The following is a 17,022-nucleotide window of genomic DNA, read 5'->3' as shown; positions in this document are numbered from 1 at the left end:
ATGGGAGAAGATGGAGATCAAGAATGAGAAGAGTGAACACCCATTTCAAGGTACAAAAACCAGGGAAAAACATGAAAAAGCAAGAGAGCTGGTTAATTTGATGTAAAAATCTTTGATGATGAAAGGAAAATTATATTCTCATGGTGATTTAATCAGGCTGTAGCAGTGAAGTTCTCATGTTGGTTGTCCTATGTGTGGCCTTCTGCATTGGGCAGTGGATGCAGGACAGGAGATCTTCAAATAAATCTAGTAGAACACAAAATAGTGAAAAAAATATCAATCTAAATCCTGTGTATTCCTTCCCTTTGAGAACATATATGGATAATGTCCGGAGTTTCAAAAGAGGAAATGTCTATTGGGTCATGGTTTCACCAATGAAATGGTCACTTCATATAACATTATGAATTTTGCTTTCACAGTTGCTCATGTACCGGGCCTGAGTAAAGCACAATGCAGAGTAAGCCTCAACAATAGTTGTGCATTCCATAAGTGGTTTTAAAACCAGTGAAACCCTTTGGACCTAGTGTTTGTATTTAATTGGTTGATTGGTTTTTCAAATTGTTTGTTTTACTATTTTTAACTTTGGGAGTCAGGGAAGCCCTCACTCATAGTGATTTAGACCTCTCCAAAACTCTGAAGTTATTCATGTAACAGCTATTACATGTTATAAGTTTCTCCTATTAAAACTTGAAAGACTAACAGATTCTGCTACTTTTCATCTAAATTCAGTGTAGCGCTAAATTCAGTGTTGGACTTTTTTTACAAGTCCTTTCAAATGTATCCTCCTCTAGTCACTGGTCGTGCTGGAATGTACTTTCTTGTGAAGACAGTATTTGAGCAAATTGACACAAGTACAGTTTGCCACTACTCTGGACACCTGGTTAAATATCGAGTTGCCTAAATGGTGTGTGTTTTACTTTGATCTCTGCTCACTCTTTGCTCATCCAGTTAGAACCACAGGGCTCCAGGCCAAAGCGTTCTAGGCCTAAACAAGAAAATTTCCATTCCGTTTTGGGAGTTCATTCGTCTCTCATAATTACTTTTTCCACAAATGTGTGCTTCAGGAGAGGCCCTGTCTAAATGCGGAGAGGCCCATTTTCCTTCACTCACATTCAGACTTTCTAAGATTTTCAGTTACTAGAGATTTGCCCAGACTTGCCATTGTCAAGGGACAGTGCACTTCACTTGAAGTTGTGCAGTATTACTTCGTGTAGGTCCGTGGAAATTTCACCAATGGGAAACTCTTGCTGTAGTCATCTCCAAGTGTTTCTGTGTAAGAAAATATAACTAACAAAGGATGTGGTTTCAAGCAGAATGAGGAATGGAGGGATAATCTTTATTTCAGTGCAGGTTGACCTTTCAAAGAAACAGTAATTCCTATGAAATAGGAGGTAAAATCTTTTGTAAAGACACATGGATATGACATGCTCAACTTTATGTCACATTTTTTTAAAAAGCCAAGGGCATTTGAGAAATTCCTGTCTGCTGAATGGTACCTTTTTTCAAATTTCTCTTAGGTAAGACACTCCAGTTTCTTCAAACCATGGTACTGTTCCTTCCATGTAAAAAAACAAAGCAAAAAACAAAATAAATTAAAACAAAACCCATCAAATTACATTTGAGAGCACACAATTGCTCAGCAGGCCCACTATTCAAGAAGCTAGAGGTACCGAAGCCTCAGCCTTCAGCCCATGGCCTGAAGTTTTGTCTCTATCATGGCCTCTCAATTCCCTGGCATGTCCACATTAACTCATGAATCTTTACTCAATTCCTCTTCAAATGCACAGGATCCAATATATTTGAATCCTGTTCACCTGGGCTGTAATCATCCAAGGACACACCAGAGGAAGGGCAGCCACCCCCTTGCCTGTGGCCTTGGAGCTTATCACAATAGAAATGGAAACCTGAACATGGGGAGCCAAAACAAAGAGAGGAATATTACTAAAGTCTGAAACACAGAAGCTTCCTATAGACCAGTAGTGGGATTTCACAAATTATGTAAGAATCTCTGTGCACATGCTTGGCATGGTCACTCATGCCTATAATCCCAGCAATCTGGGGGCTGATGTGGATAGATCCTTGGGAGTTCCAGTCCATCGTGGTCTACGAATTTATCTCAAGGCCTCTTTCAACAACTACATAAGATGCTGTTTCCAAAATGAGGACAACAGAAAACTAGAGACACTTGGTCAAGGTCCTGGGGTTCACTACATGAGTTCTGGAGTCTAAATATTCCATGCCATGAGAAAATACCTGGGATTTTTAGTGAAAGGGGCATTTGCATCCCTTTTCTTAGAGTTTCCCTTTCACCATGTTACACTTGAATTCTGGGAAAAGCTGCTGGTGACAAGCTATCTAGCATTATGTTGGTTTAGGTATTGAGCTAGTACCTCATGTTTAGTGTTCAGGGTTATGCTGGAATGGCTGCAGACCTCCTTGAAATAGCTATTGCAGACAAGTGAACCCCGAGGAAGCTGGATAGTTGAAGCAGGCACTCCAAATATTCATGCACTGCAAGGATTCACTTTCATTTTGGGACTCATCTTCTGGTTGCTGGCTTTTAGTGCTAACTGATACTACCATGGTGGCAGTAATCCAGCAGAGACTGCATGTATTGTTTGCAGGTTTGCTTCCCAAGCCACCAGAAACTTGGCAGAACACAAATCATTGTGGCATTTTCTTTCCTCCCCTGAAACTTTTGGCTTTCTAAGTTTGAAAATTGAATAGACTGGTCTAGTCAGGTTTGGACCTCACGTACCACCAACAGAGCTAAAGACAGAGCCAATTACTTCCCTCCACTTGTCAAAATATGTCAAATTTGCTTGGTCACCACAACTTCAAAGAAAATTCTGAGGCAACTTAGAGAGGTGAATAAAATACTGCCTGATTGGAATGGCTGTGGTTGTATGAGGTAGAAAGCTGCAGAGTTGGGCTGAAACTGTTCACAGAAATCCACAGGCTTGTGGATGCCAGGCAACCACACTGGGCTGAGATTGGCTGAACATCACTGTGAGGTGGATTTTAGGCTCTAGGTTTGAAAATTTAAAATACTGGGGTAGTCAAGTTTGGAACACATCGACCACAGACAGACCAAAAGGTCTTTCAATTACTTCCCTCCACTTCTCAAATATGTCAAATTTTCTTGATCACTACAATTGTAAAAAAAATTCTGAGGCAACATAGAGAGGCTAATCAAATACTGCATGATTGGAATGGATGTGGTTGTATGAGGTGCAAAGCCGCAGAGTTGGGCTGAAACAGTTCACAGAAAGCCACAAGCTTGTGGTTGCCAGGCAACCACACTGGGCTGTGATTGGCTGAGCACCATTGTGAGCTGGACTTTAGGCTCTAGGATACAAGTGTGCAGTAGGAGACCTGAGTCACAATGCTGGGCGTTGCCATGGAGACCTCAGTGGCACAGAGGACCTTGTAGGGCAAGATTTAAATAGGATGAATATTCTTGGCCTGGTATGCCACAGGATTCTCACTGAAGGCTTCCCTGCTCAGAATTTGGGGATGGAAATGCTTGCCAATCTACACATGGAAGTACTTTTAATGGGATATGAAATATGCCAGGGCCTGGCAGATGTTCTCTGACATGTCCTATCCTTGAGCATATGCTTTTCCCTTGTCATGTCTGTCATTTGGCTGAGTCCTGTTCCCTAAGCTATTCAGTCAAGACTTGCTGGAATCATTCACCTGCAGTATAAGAGCTTTCTGTGAAATTTCTCAGCAGAAATCCTCTGCAAGCACATAGCTTTGGATATGAGAGACAGTGGTGGAAGTTGAATTGCAAGGGCAGATATTTGAAAACAATGAAACAAGCCCTGAATAAGATCTTTACATGTTTCCCAGATGAATATGTTTGGAAATATGGGAGAAGATGGAGATCAAGAATGAGAATGGTGAACACCCATTTCAAGGTACAAAAACCAGGGAAAAACATGAAAAAGCAAGAGAGCTGGTTAATTTGATGTAAAAATCTTTGATGATGAAAGGAAAATTATATTCTCATGGTGATTTAATCAGGCTGTAGCAGTGAAGTTCTCAGGTTGGTTGTCCTATGTGTGGCCTTCTGCATTGGGCAGTGGATGCAGGACAGGAGATCTTCAAATAAATCTGGTGGAACACAAAATAGTGAAAAAAATATCAATCTAAATCCTGTGTATTCCTTCACTTTGAGAACATATATGGATAATGTCCAGAGTTTCAAAAGAGAAAATGTCTATTGTGTCATGGTTTCACCAATGAAATGGTAACTTCACATAACATTTTGAATTTTGCTTTCACAGTTGCTCATGTACCGGGCCTGAGTAAAGCAGAATGCAGAGTAAGCCTCATCAATAGTTGTGCATTCCATAAGTGGTTTTAAAACCAGTGAAACCCTTTGGACCTACTGTTTGTATTTAATTGGTTGATTGGTTTTTCAAATTGTTTGTTTTACTATTTTTAACTTTGGGAGTTAGGGAAGCCCTCACTCATAGTGATTTAGACCTCTCCAAAAGTTCTGAAGTTATTACTGTAACAGCTATTACATGTTATAAGTTTCTCCTATTAAAACTTGAAAGACTAACAGATTCTGCTACTTTTCATCTAAATTCAGTGTAGTGCTAAATTCAGTGTTGGACTTTTTTTACAAGTCCTTTCAAATGTATCCTCCTCTAGTCACTGGTCGTGCTGGAATGTACTTTCTTGTGAAGACAGGATTTGAGCAAATTGACACAAGTACAGTTTGCCACTACTCTGGACACCTGGTTAAATATCGAGTTGCCTAAATGGTGTGTGTTTTCCTTTGATCTCTGCTCACTCTTTGCTCTTCCAGTTAGAACCACAGGGCTCCAGGCCATAGCGTTCTAGGCCTAAACAAGAAAATTTCCATTCCGTTTTGGGAGTTCATTCCTCTCTCATAATTACTTTTTCCACAAATGTGTGCTTCAGGAGAGGCCCTGTCTAAATGCGGAGAGGCCCATTTTCCTTCACTCACATTCAGACTTTCTAAGATTTTCAGTTACTAGAGATTTGCCCAGAGTTGCTATTGTCAAGGGACAGTGCACTTCACTTGAAGTTGTGCAGTATTACTTCGTGTAGGTCCGTGGAAATTTCACCAATGGGAAACTCTTGCTGTAGTCATCTCCAAGTGTTTCTGCGTAAGAAAATATAACTAACAAAGGATGTGGTTTCAAGCAGAATGAGGAATCTAGGGTTAATCTTTATTTCAGTGCAGGTTGACCTTTCAAAGAAACAGTAATTCCTATGAAATAGGAGGTAAAATCTTTTGTAAAGACACATGGATATGACATGCTCAACTTTATGTCACATTTTTTTAAAAAGCCAAGGGCATTTGAGAAATTCCTGTCTGCTGAATTGTACCGTTTTTCAAATTTCTCTTAGGTAAGACACTCCAGTTTCTTCAAACCATGGTACTGTTCCTTCCATGTAAAAAAACAAAGCAAAAAACAAAATAAATTAAAACAAAACCCATCAAATTACATTTGAGAGCACACAATTGCTCAGCAGGCCCACTATTCAAGAAGCTAGAGGTACAGAAGCCTCAGCCTTCAGCCCATGGCCTGAAGTTTTGTCTCTATCATGGCCTCTCAATTCCCTGGCATGTCCACATTAACTCATGAATCTTTACTCAATTCCTCTTCAAATGCACAGGATCCAATATATTTGAATCCTGTTCACCTGGGCTGTAATCATCCAAGGACACACCAGAGGAAGTGCAGCCACCCCCTTGCCTGGGGCCTTGGAGCTTATCACAATAGAAATGGAAACCTGAACATGGGGAGCCAAAACAAAGAGAGGAATATTACTAAAGTCTGAAACACAGAAGCTTCCTATAGACCAGTAGTGGGATTTCACAAATTATGTAAGAATCTCTGTGCACATGCTTGGCATGGTCGCTCATGCCTATAATCCCAGCAATCTGGGGGCTGATGTGGATGGATCCTTGGGAGTTCCAGTCCATCGTGGTCTACGAATTTATCTCAAGGCCTCTTTCAACAACTACATAAGATGCTGTTTCCAAAATGAGGACAACAGAAAACTAGACACACTTGGTCAAGGTCCCGGGGTTCACTACATGAGTTGTGGAGTCTAAATATTCCATGCCATGAGAAAATACCTGGGATTTTTAGTGAAAGGGGCATTTGCATCCCTTTTCTTAGAGTTTCCCTTTCACCATGTTACACTTGAATTATGGGAAAAGCTGCTGGTGACAAGCTATCTAGCATTATGTTGGTTTAGGTATGGAGCTACTACCTCATGTTTAGTGTTCAGGGTTATGCTGGAATGGCTGCAGACCTCCTTGAAATAGCTATTGCAGACAAGTGAACCCCGAGGAAGCTGGATAGTTGAAGCAGGCACTCCAAATATTCATGCACTGCAAGGATTCACTTTCATTTTGGGACTCATCTTCTGGTTGCTGGCTTTTAGTGCTAACTGATACTACCATGGTGGCAGTAATCCAGCAGAGACTGCATGTATGGTTTGCAGGTTTGCTTCCCAAGCCACCAGAAACTTGGCAGAACACAAATCATTGTGGCATTTTCTTTCCTCCCCTGAAACTTTTGGCTTTCTAAGTTTGAAAATTGAATAGACTGGTCTAGTCAGGTTTGGACCTCACGTACCACCAACAGAGCTAAAGACAGAGCCAATTACTTCCCTCCACTTGTCAAAATATGTCAAATTTGCTTGGTCACCACAACTTCAAAGAAAATTCTGAGGCAACTTAGAGAGGTGAATAAAATACTGCCTGATTGGAATGGCTGTGGTTGTATGAGGTAGAAAGCTGCAGAGTTGGGCTGAAACTGTTCACAGAAATCCACAGGCTTGTGGATGCCAGGCAACCACACTGGGCTGAGATTGGCTGAACATCACTGTGAGGTGGATTTTAGGCTCTAGGTTTGAAAATTTAAAAGACTGGGGTAGTCAAGTTTGGAACACATCGACCACAGACAGACCAAAAGGTCTTTCAATTACTTCCCTCCACTTCTCAAAATATGTCAAATTTTCTTGATCACTACAACTGTAAAAAAAATTCTGAGGCAACATAGAGAGGCTAATCAAATACTGCATGATTGGAATGGCTGTGGTTGTATGAGGTGCAAAGCTGCAGAGTTGGGCTGAAACAGTTCACAGAAAGCCACAAGCTTGTGGTTGCCAGGCAACCACACTGGGCTGTGATTGGCTGAGCACCATTATGAGCTGGACTTTAGGCTCTAGGATACAAGTGTGCAGTAGGAGACCTGAGTCACAATGCTGGGCGTTGCCATGGAGACCTCAGTGGCACAGAGGACCTTGTAGGGCAAGATTTAAATAGGATGAATATTCTTGGCCTGGTATGCCACAGGATTCTCACTGAAGGCTTCCCTGCTCAGAATTTGGGGATGGAAATGCTTGCCAATCTACACATGGAAGTACTTTTAATGGGATATGAAATATGCCAGGGCCTGGCAGATGTTCTCTGACATGTCCTATCCTTGAGCATATGCTTTTCCCTTGTCATGTCTGTCATTTGGCTGAGTCCTGTTCCCTAAGCTATTCAGTCAAGACTTGCTGGAATCATTCACCTGCAGTATAAGAGCTTTCTGTGAAATTTCTCAGCAGAAAATCTCTGCAAGCACATAGCTTTGGATATGAGAGACAGTGGTGGAAGTTGAATTGCAAGGGCAGATATTTGAAAACAATGAAACAAGCCCTGAATAAGATCTTTACATGTTTCCCAGATGAATATGTTTGGAAATATGGGAGAAGATGGAGATCAAGAATGAGAAGGGTGAACACCCATTTCAAGGTACAAAAACCAGGGAAAAACATGAAAAAGCAAGAGAGCTGGTTAATTTGATGTAAAAATCTTTGATGATGAAAGGAAAATTATATTCTCATGGTGATTTAATCAGGCTGTAGCAGTGAAGTTCTCAGGTTGGTTGTCCTATGTGTGGCCTTCTGCATTGGGCAGTGGATGCAGGACAGGAGATCTTCAAATAAATCTGGTGGAACACAAAATAGTGAAAAAAATATCAATCTAAATCCTGTGTATTCCTTCCCTTTGAGAACATATATGGATAATGTCCGGAGTTTCAAAAGAGAAAATGTCTATTGGGTCATGGTTTCACCAATGAAATGGTCACTTCACATAACATTTTGAATTTTGCTTTCACAGTTGCTCATGTACCGGGCCTGAGTAAAGCACAATGCAGAGTAAGCCTCATCAATAGTTGTGCATTCCATAAGTGGTTTTAAAACCAGTGAAACCCTTTGGACCTACTGTTTGTATTTAATTGGTTGATTGGTTTTTCAAATTGTTTGTTTTACTATTTTTAACTTTGGGAGTTAGGGAAGCCCTCACTCATAGTGATTTAGACCTCTCCAAAAGCTCTGAAGTTATTCATGTAACAGCTATTACATGTTATAAGTTTCTCCTATTAAAACTTGAAAGACTAACAGACTCTGCTACTTTTCATCTAAATTCAGTGTTGCGCTAAATTCAGTGTTGGACTTTTTTTTACAAGTCCTTTGAAATGTATCCTCCTCTAGTCACTGGTCGTGACGGAAGGTACTTTCTTGTGAGGACAGGATTTGAGCAAATTGACACAAGTACAGTTTGCCACTACTCTGGACACCTGGTTAAATATCGAGTTGCCTAAATGGTGTGTGTTTTACTTTGATCTCTGCTCACACTTTGCTCATCCAGTTAGAACCACAGGCTCCAGGCCATAGAGTTCTAGGCCTAAACAAGAAAATTTCCATTCCATTTTGGGAGTTCATTTGTCTCTCATAATTGCTTTGTCCACAAATATGTGCTTCAGGAGAGGCCCTTTCTAAATGTGGAGAGGCCCATTTTCATTCACTCACTTTCAGACTTTCTAATATTTTCAGTTACTAGAGGTTTGCCCAGACTTGCCATTGTCAAGCGACAGTGCACTTCACTTGAAGTTGAGCAGTATTACTTCATGTTTCTCCGTGTAAATTCCACCAATGGGAAACTCTTGCTGTGGTCATCTCCAAGTGTTTCTGCATAAGAAAATATAACTAACAAAGGATGTGGTTTCAAGCAGAATGAGGAATGGAGGGATAATCTTTATTTCAGTGCAGGTTGACCTTTCAAAGAAACAGTAATTCCTATGAAATAGGAGGTAAAATCTTTTGTAAAGAGACATGGATATGACATGCTCAACTTTATGTCACATTTTTCAAAAAGCCTATGGCATTTGAGAAATTCTTGGCTGCTGAATTGTCCCTTTTTTCAAATTTCTCTTAGGTAAGACACTGCAGTTTCTTCAAACCATGGTACTGTTCCTTCCATGTAAAAAACCAAAGCAAAATACAAAATAAATTAAAACAAAACCCATCAAATTACATTTGAGAGCACACAATTGCTCAGCAGGCCCACTATTCAAGAAGCTAGAGGTACAGAAGCCTCAGCCTTCAGCCCATGGCCTGAAGATTTGTCTCTATCATGGCCCCTCAGTTCCCTGGCATGTCCACATTAACTCATGAATATTTACTCATTTCCTCTTCAAATGCACAGGATCCAATATATTTGAACCCTGTTCACCTGGGCTGTAATCATCCAAGGACACACCAGAGGAAGGGCAGCCACCCCCTTGCCTGTGGCCTTGGAGCTTATCACAATAGAAATGGAAACCTGAACAAGGGGAGCCAAAACAAACAGAGGAATATTCCTAAAGCCTGAAACACAGAAGCTACCTATAGAACAGTAGTAGGATTTCAGAAATTTTGTAAGAATCTCTGTGCACATGCTTGGCATGGTCGCTCATGCCTATAATCCCAGCAATCTGGGGGCTGAGGCGGATGGATCCTTGGGAGTTCCAGTCCATCGTGGGCTATGAATTTATCTCAAGGCCTCTTTCAACAACTACATAAGATGCTCTTTCCAAAAAGAGGACAACAGAAAACTAGACACATTATTTTGATATACTTAATGCTACAGTATACGAAGTTGTACTCAAGGATTTCAAAGAAAGAGACAATATATTAACTACTATTAGGTTAGGATTTTCTGGTGGTGAAAAACTATTCTGCTTAAATGGTTATGTTTTGATCTGCGCTATTTTGTTGTTATGCACCCTTTTATCTCAATCTCCACTCCATTATTTACTTTTTATCTTTATCCTTTTAATTAAAGGAAAAAAATAGCAGGATATATTATAGTAACGCATTGACTTTTCATTACATTGATTTAAAGCCCTGTATTACTGTCACCATCTGGTTTTTAACTGATTTTCCCCTATTCTGTTTTGTTGGATAGTATCAGGTTCAAAAGTTTAGGCATCAGCTGTGAAGATAATGAGATTCATTATAATGCCCATTCTCGTTGACTTTTATCTACTTTTGAAGACCTACAATGTCTCCAATGTTTTGGTTTTGTCGGTTTTAATCTTTACTGTTTTTTCAATTGTATTATAACTAATGATATAGGCAATTCTATTAGAGATAGCGGGGGCATTATGGTAACCATTGTTTATCACCTTGTATTATGTTTTTACATTATCTATTATGTCCACCCTTTTGACTTGACCGATTCTGTTCTGTTATGACACATTTGGTTTTACTCTCTTCCAAAAAAGTAATAAGAACCATGGGAGCAATGAAACCCAAAATGTGTAGTAGTCATGGTACAAAAGAGAGGAAAAGAAAGTGCTCCAAACTATATAACTGCATGTATATTTAAGTGTATAAGATAGAAAATGATATCACAGAGTTTAATAGGATCAATGAACAGAACTGTTTGCAGTATCATTGATGGAATGTCCACTTTACAAGCTTTAATTTTGTGACTTGAACAATTATTTCTAAGATGACAATATGTAATCCATTAACTAGTGATTTCCTACTGTTTATTTTTTTGTGGAAATCTGTATAACTTGTACCCTTTCCCTGCTTTTTTTTTTCTTTTCTCCTTAAATAAAATTAAAAAAAAAAAAAAAACAGAAAACTAGACACACTTGGTCTAGGTCCCGGGGTTCACTACATGAGTTGTGGAGTCTAAATATTCCATGCCATTAGAAAATACCTGGGATTTTTAGTGAAACGGGCATTTGCATCCCTTTTCTAAGGGTTAAACTTTCACCATGCCAAATTTGAATTCTGGGAAAACCTGCTGGTGACAAGCTATCTAGCATTATGTTGGTTTAGGTATTGAGCTAGTACCTCATGTATAGTGTTCAGGGTTATGCTGGAGTGGATGCAGTCCTCCCTGAAATAGCTATTGCAGACAAGTGAACCCCAAGGAAGCTGGATAGTTGAAGCAGGCACTCCAAATATTCATGCACTGCAAGGATTCACTTTCATTTTGGGACTCATCTTCTGGTTGCTGGCTTTTAGTGCTAACTGATACTACCATGGTGGCAGTAATCCAGCAGAGACTGCATGTATGGTTTGCAGGTTTGCTTCCCAAGCCACCAGAAACTTGGCAGAACACAAATCATTGTGGCATTTTCTTTCCTCCCCTGAAACATTTGGCTTTCTAAGTTTGAAAATTGAATAGACTGGGCTAGTCAGGTTTGGACCCCATGTACCACCAACAGAGCTAAAGACAGAGCCAATTACTTCCCTCCACTTGTCAAAATATGTCAAATTTGATTGGTCAACACCACTTCAAAGAAAATTCTGAGGCAACTTAGAGAGTTGAATCAAATAGTGCCTGATTGGAATGGATGGCTGTGGTTGTATGAGGTGGAAAGCTGCAAAGTTGGGCTGAAACTGTTCACAGAAATCCACAGGCTTGTGGTTGCCAGGCAACCACACTGGGCTGAGATTGCCTGAACATCACTGTGAGGTGGATTTTAGGCTCTAGGTTTGAAAATTTAAAAGACTGGGGTAGTCAAGTTTGGAACACATCGACCACAGACAGACCAAAAGGTCTTTCAATTACTTCCCTCCACTTCTCAAAATAGTCAAATTTTCTTGATCACTACAACTGTAAAAAAAAAATTCTGAGTCAACATAGAGAGACTAATCAAATAATGCATGATTGGAATGGCTGTGGTTGTATGAGGTGGAAAGCTGCAGAGTTGGGCTGAAACAGTTCACATAAAGCCACAAGCTTGTGGTTGCCAGGCAACCACACTGGACAGTGATTGGATGAGCACCATTGTGAGCTGGACTTTAGGCTCTAGGATACAAGTGTGCAGTAGGAGACCTGAGTCACAATGCTGGGCGTTGCCATGGAGACCTCATTGGCACAGAGGACCTTGTAGGGCAAGATTTAAATAGGATGAATATTCTTGGCCTGGTATGCCAAAGGATTCTCACTGAAGGCTTCACTGCTCAGAATTTGGGGATGGAAATGCTTGCCAATCTACACATGGATGTACTTTCAATGGGATATGAAATATGCCAGGGCCTGGCAGATGTTCTCTGACATGTCCTATCCTTGAGCATATGCTTTTCCCTTGTCATGTCTGTCATTTGGCTGAGTCCTGTTCCCTAAGCTATTCAGTCAAGACTTGCTGGATTCATTCACCTGCAGTATAAGAGCTTTCTGTGAAATTTCTCAGCAGAAATCCTCTGCAAGCACATAGCTTTGGATATGAGAGACAGTGGTGGAAGTTGAATTTCAAGGGCAGATATTTGAAAACAATGAAACAAGCCCCGAATAAGATCTTTACATGTTTCCCAGATGAATATGTTTGGAAATACGGGGGAAGATGGAGATCAAGACTGAGAAGAGTGCACACCCGTTTCAATGTACAAAAACCAGGGAAAAACATGGGAAAGCAAGAGAGCTGGTTAATTTGATGTAAAAATCTTTGATGATGAAAGGAAAATTATATTCTGATGGTGATTTAATCAGGCTGTAGCAGTGAAGTTCTCAGGTTGGTTGTCCTATGTGTGGCCTTCTGCATTGGGCAGTGGATGCAGGACAGGAGATCTTCAAATAAATCTGGTGGAACACAAAATAGTGAAAAAAATATCAATCTAAATCCTGTGTATTCCTTCCCTTTGAGAACATATATGGATAATGTCCGGAGTTTCAAAAGAGAAAATGTCTATTGGGTCATGGTTTCACCAATGAAATGGTCACTTCACATAACATTTTGAATTTTGCTTTCACAGTTGCTCATGTGCCAGGCCTGAGTAAAGCAGAATGCTGAGTAAGCCTCATCAATAGTTGTGCATTCCGTAAGTGGTTTTAAAACCAGTGAAACCCTTTGGACCTAGTGTTTGTATTTATTTGGTTGATTGGTTTTTCAAATTGTTTGTTTTACTATTTTTAACTTTGGGAGTCAGGGAAGCACTCACTCATAGTGATTTAGACCTCTCCAAAAGCTCTGAAGTTATTCATGTAACAGCTATTACATGTTATAAGTTTCTCTTATTAAAACTTGAAAGACTAACAGACTCTGCTACTTTTCATCTATATTCAGTGTTGCCGCAGCGCGGATTTCTGACTGCTCCGTGCCGCGAGTGCACGCCGCTCAGGTTTCCGACAGTTCCGCACTGAGCCAGGGCTGCACGCAGTGCGGATTTCTGACCCCTCCACGCTGTACAGGGAGTGCACGCAGCGCGGATTACTGACTGCTCAGCACCGTGCCGCGAGTGCACACCGTGCGGGTTTCCGACGGTTCCGCACTGATCCGGGAGTGCAAGCAGCGCGGATTCCTGACCGATCCACCCTGTACGGGGAATGCACGCAGCGTGGATTTCTGACCACTCCGCACTGTACCAGGCGCTGCGCGGATTACTGACCGTTCTGTGCTGTACCGGGAGTGCACGCTGAGCGGATCTCTGACCGATCCGCGCTCTGCCGGGAACGTGGGAAAGGTGGGCGGCGTGGACCCTGGTGAGTACTGGAGACCCTGCGACTGCCAGGGTTGGCCAGAGATCATCTTGGAACGGGACAGTGCCCGCCACCACGGGGACATCAATAACACAGAGTCTGGTATCAGCCATTTTACAGTTGGGCAGAACCTACAGCTCAGTGGTGTCACTGAGCCCCCTGTAGGGAGGGCTAGTGGAAGGCATCTTGGAATTGGGCAGAGCCTGAGTATGTGTTGGCTTCAGCCTCATCCAGAGAACTGGTGGGAGACATCTTGAGTTTGGGCAGTTCTGCTGTGCTGGTGCTCCTGACACAGAGAGGTCTGGAAGAGAACAGCTGAGATTTGGGCAGGACCCTGTGCCATAGTGACATTAGTCACCTGCTTCTGGTACAAAGAGAACTGGCAGGAGATACTGGGGCTAACCCAAGCCTCTGCTTGGCGCCCAATGAGCGGATACAAAATAGTCACAACTCAGTGACAACCAGAAAGTACAGCCTAATTTAGGAACTAACTGGCACAGAGGCTAGAGACTAGCCTGTACCGCCCCTGCATCCCAGTCTACCCCAGATAACAGTAAATTGGGGAGGACAGCAAAAACTCAAGCCAGCATGCTTCTGAAAGGCCCTAAGCAATTCGGAGAGGGCCAGAGAACTCCAGGACAGTCTGAAAGAAACCAGAAACATGACAAGAGATAAAAAAAAAAATCTCCAGCTGCCCAACAGGAGAAAATAAGCCCAGGAGAACTAAACACTGAAGAGAACAAGCACAGTAACCATCCACTACTCGACACAGCATCAGCCGAAATTAAAAAGTACCTACATGATCTCATAGAGGAATTTAAAGCTGTACTCCTGATCCAAGTGAGGCACGATATAAAGAGATTAATTAAAGAAATGACAAGCCCCGCCCAAGAGAACACAGATGGAAGAACTGAGGAAATCAGAAAAGAAAGAGAAGCATCTGAAGAAGAATTGAAGTGTAACCTAGAATACATGAAACAGATCCAAAGAGAATATCAGGAAACTAAAAACTCCATTGAACATTGGCAAAATGCCTTGACAGAAACTAAAGACAGCCTTCTGAAACTTGAAGAGAGATTTAGGACATATGAACGTGAAAGAAAAGGCCTCTTAAAAATAACAAAGAACCAGAAAGAAGCAATTCTAAAACTGGAAGATGACAAAAAGATACATAACCTAAGAATACAGAATGTGAGTGAGGAAGCAGGAACATCCAAAAATGAAATACAAAAAATATTCACAGAGATATTAAAGCAAAATTTCCCATATATAGCAAAAAGAAATGATATCCAGATAAAAGAAGCATACAGAACACCAGCTACCTACAACCAAAACAGATCTACGCCTAGACATATAATAATCGAGATCCCAGAAATCCACCAAAAAAACAGAACATTAAAAGCAGCCAGAGAAAAGATGCAGGTTACCTATAATGGGAAATCTATCAAAATAACAGCAGACTTATCAACACAAACTCTTAAGTCAAGAAGGGAGTGGGGAGAAATATTCCAAGTCCTGAAAGAAAAAAAAATATGCAACCAAAGTTCATATATCCATCAAAACTCTCTCTAAAAATTAATGAAGAAATAAGATACTTTCAAGACAAGGAGGATCTGTGGGAGTTCGTGGCCACCAATCCAACCCTACAGAGAGCGCTGAAGGACATTATAGAGATAGAGAGGAAGAGATACCAGGATTCCAGCAACAGTGGCAGAGAGGCCTCAGTGAACGGGGCAGACAATGGAATGAGGGAATAAGGTGGACAAATTATAGCAGAAAAGTGGAGTAGCAGACATGAGGCAGGGACGGTAAGCTAGTCTTTAGTATAGACAGCTCTAAAACTATATTTAAAAAAAAGCAGAGGTCATTGCTAATGGTGTATAATGATTTAAGAGACACAGTAGCCCTAGTGCCATATTTAGATTGAATTTAATTTGTTCTGGTCTGTCCGCTCATGTCAGATTTGAGGACACAGACATCTTGACCCAAAAATAGCAGGCTATACCATGGTAACTATCCTTACTTTCCTATTAACTTAAGCTGAAATCCTATAATACTTACATTGTCTTACTATGACTGATCTTAATTGAATCTGAATCGTAAGACTATGGGTTGGCCATGGCTGATTTTATTTGAAATTGGTATGCTTGTCAGTATCAACCCTAAAAGTAGAGGCAACTACTCTGAGGATGACAAGTTGTAAAGAATATCCATACTGGTATTAATTAGTAACAGCTTCCAAACACTACAATGCTGCCAAAGTTAAGTTTTTATAAAAATAGGTGATACTATATTTAACTATAATAAGCCAGTGTGGTGGTCAAATCTATTGAAAATAACAAGAGGAAACATAGTAACTATGGAAGATCATCTATATTGTGGTCTTAAATGTTTTATCCATTGCATGTTTTTCTAGGAAATTGTTTTGCTGTCTTGCTATGACTTGGTATTCCCTATAACACAGAGAGGATAGATATATATGTAGAAATTCACACATGGGTTCTTTTTTTTCTTTTTAATTATTTATGGGAACAGATTATATAATGTAAGATGTAATGAACAGATACTCTGAGGAAGAGACACTAAGAAACCCGAGGCTAATTTAGTAGCATTATGATAGAAATTCTAGCAATACTAATGTTTGCTGATTAGAATGACATTGGACTGGTTTCTTGAGTTCAATTTCAGCATATGTAGAGATGGGGACAGCTATCACAAAGAGTAGGAGAGATGAGTTGGTAGTTACTATTGTCTTCCCTAATTTGGTACTTGAGGACCTAAAAAGTCTTCAATGATTTGATTAGTTCTATAATATACACTAAGTATATAAGGTGGATGAAGATGGAGACAACTATTTGTAAAAAACTAGAGACAATTAGATAGACAATCAAGAGCTCCAGTGGGTTTCCTATGAAATCTGTATTTCTTTAAATTGTTTTTTTAACTGCTATGTTCTGTTTTGATATGTTTAATCTTACCCTCTTTGAGAAGTAAAACAAATGTGTAGGACTGATAACCATGTTACTGAGCTCTAGTTCGATCATAGAGCAGAAGGGTTTATAGTGTCACTTTATGAATGTCATTCTAAATGCTTTAATTCCATAACATGAACAGCTACTTCTAAGATGACAATGTGTAACTTATCAACCAGCAATTTCTTACCATTTGTTTTTCTGTAAGTTTGTATCATTTCTACCCTTTTTTAAAATCTC

Source organism: Cavia porcellus, unplaced genomic scaffold (assembly GCF_034190915.1).
Source record: "Cavia porcellus strain 051 isolate PalLab524CR breed Dunkin Hartley unplaced genomic scaffold, mCavPor4.1 scaffold_36, whole genome shotgun sequence".
NCBI lineage: Eukaryota > Metazoa > Chordata > Mammalia > Rodentia > Caviidae > Cavia > Cavia porcellus.
This window is presented reverse-complemented; position numbering follows the sequence as displayed.